Below are 2,890 nucleotides of genomic sequence, written 5' to 3' on the forward strand. Positions count from 1 at the left end.
AGGACAATTCTAAAGGAAATTGGTCTTGTATGAGCAATTAGCCAGGGACTCAAGGGGAGAAAGAGCTTGTAAGAACTTGGCCATGCTGGTGTCATTGTGCTGTCATTATAGGATGGATGTGACAAAGGGGGGAGGTAGCAAAGGGAAACAAGGTTTGGCCTTTAGGAGTTTGAAACCAGATCAACAGAAGAGGTCTAACTAACAAAACAATTAATACAAAAGTGAAAATTATGCGAAAAAAAGTGGTGTGTATTATCTCAAGTTCTAAACATTATTACACAGAAAATACAATAGTTTGGGAGCCAGGCAGTAGAGCAGTGGGTTAAGTGCATATGGCACAAAGTGCAAGGACTGGAGTAAGGATCCCATTCGAGCCTCTGGCTGCCCACCTGCAAAGGAGTCATTTCACAGGCCTTGAAGCAGGTCTGCAGGTGTGTCTATCTTTCTCTCCCCCTCTTTGTCTTCCCCTTCTCTCTCCATTTCTTTCTCTCCTATCCAACAACGACGACATCAGTAGTAACAACAATAATAACTACAAGGGCAATAACAGGGAAAATAAATAAATATTTTTAAAATTTTAAAAGAAAACACAATAGTAGATTCAAGGCATGGACCTGCACTTAAAATGCATGTGTTTGAGGCCCACATCTGCTGAAAAAGTTGGCTTACCCTCTTGAGACTCAACTTTTCTACTTTGAAAACGAGGACAATAAGTGAACTTTTCTCTTGGTATTGTTGAGAGACTGAAATGTGCCCAGCACAGAGTTTAGTGTACTCACTATATGTTCATTGTTATTGTATGTGAACAGGTGAAAAGATGCTAAGAACAGCTAGTTTATCTTTTTGTCTGAGAAAGGCCTTAATAGGGGAGGGAGAAAATTGAAAACATGGTAAAGTCGGTTGGTGGAGAAAATGAAGTCCTGAAAGTACAGAAAACCAACTCTCTGCAGGTACATCACAGATCTGAAGCTAGAAATGAAAGTCAGAATGTCTAGAGTCTAACTATTTTCTAATCCTAGACAGGTCTTTTTCAAAGTTCCTCCAACACGCTATCAGTGTTCTTTTGTGAATAGTTCAGTAAATATCACTCTCCATCACATCCAAAGAAATTTATTTAGGCCTTTAGGTTTGCCTCATATATGATTTAAGATTTCTTTATTTTAAAATATTTATTAGAGTAACAGTGATTTGTAATGTATTTCAAGTGTGCATCGTAATCTGACTCCTGTGTTCACTATGCCATGATCGCTAACAGCCTGAGTATTCATTAACTGCCTCCACTGATTCCATGCACATCACTATTCCCTTTCCTACTGACCAAACCAGTCTGCTCTCTGTATCCAATAGTTTACTTCTGCTTTGTTTCTTTATATCCCATATAAAAGTGAAATGACATGATAGTTGTCCTTCTCCCTCTGATTTATTTCACCCAACACAATACCTTCAAGGAATGCTCATGTAGCAAATAACAAGAGTTCATCTTTTGTGTGTGTGAGCAGTTTACCATGAGGTGTGTTATGTGTGCTTCTGTGTATGTATAATACATACATATCACATCTTTTTTATCCATTCATTGATAGACAGGGGTTATTCACATACATTGACTTTTATCAAAATGGTACAATGAGGGGCTAAGCAGTGATGCTCCCAGTTGAGTCCACACATTACCATCCACAAGAACCCAGGTTCAAAACCCTGCTCTTAACCTACAGGGAGGAAGCTTCATGAGAGGTAAAGCAAAGTTGCAGATGTCTCTCTTTCGTTTTCCTTCTCTACCTTGCCCCCCCCAATTTCTTTCTGTCCTATCAACATAAGAGGAAAACTGGTCATTGGGAGTGATAGATTTGTTGTGCACACAAGAAGCCCCAAAGATAACCCTAGTGGCAATGCAAAATATGTTACAATGAGCATATCTTTTCAAATCACTTTTCATATTTTTCTGGTAATAACCACATAAGTAGTGTACTTGGATCATACAGATGTCCTATTCTTACATTTTGAAGAAACTCCAAAAGTTTTTTTTTTCCATAGCAGCTATACTAGTATAGATTTCAACCATGACCACAGGGTTCCCTTTCCTCTATATTCACACCAATATTTGTTTTTTAACACACACCATTCTTACAGATATAACTTGATATTTAATGGTTGTTTTTATTTGCATTTCCCTAATTAGAAGTAATGATGAAATCTTTTTCGTCTATCTGTTGGCTATCTGCAGGCCTTATTTAGCAAACACAAACAAACAAACAAAAAACCAAAGAATAAACAACAAAAAAAATCTCAGATCCTGTCAATTTTTAATAGAGTTGCAATTTTTAAATTAAGTGGGTTCTTCTATACGTTGGATATGTATGTTCTTCTATATGTTGGATATCTTTTATGATTGATAGTTTTTAGGAGCCAGGATATTGGGCACTTGGTCAAGTGTACATTAGAATTCTCAAGAACCTGTCTTCAAGTCCTGGTTCCTACTTGCAGAGGGGAATCTTCACATGCTACAGGTGAAGCAATGCTATAGATATCTGTCTCTGTTGTTTTATCCGGGCTGGCTTCACAGGCGGGTAACAGAGACTCGGGGACACACGGCTGGGCTAAGAAGCTGTATATCTATATTCATGAACGACGATTCATAAACTAACCCAAACTAATCACCAAACAGAACTCTCCTGCCTCCTTCTCACATGGTGGCGCCAAGAAGTCTCTAACTCTGTTGGGGTTCTTTGGGGCAGGGACAAGCGGGCTGCGAAACTAGCAGGACTAAACCAATTTTCTTGGCAGGGGGAGAGCTAGACCAAACCAATGTAAAACATACAACAATTCCCCCTTTTCTTTTTAACTAAATGACTACAGTATCAAGGGTGTGGGGTGAACAGAAACCTATATCGTA

Source organism: Erinaceus europaeus, chromosome 1 (genome assembly GCF_950295315.1).
Source record: "Erinaceus europaeus chromosome 1, mEriEur2.1, whole genome shotgun sequence".
NCBI lineage: Eukaryota > Metazoa > Chordata > Mammalia > Eulipotyphla > Erinaceidae > Erinaceus > Erinaceus europaeus.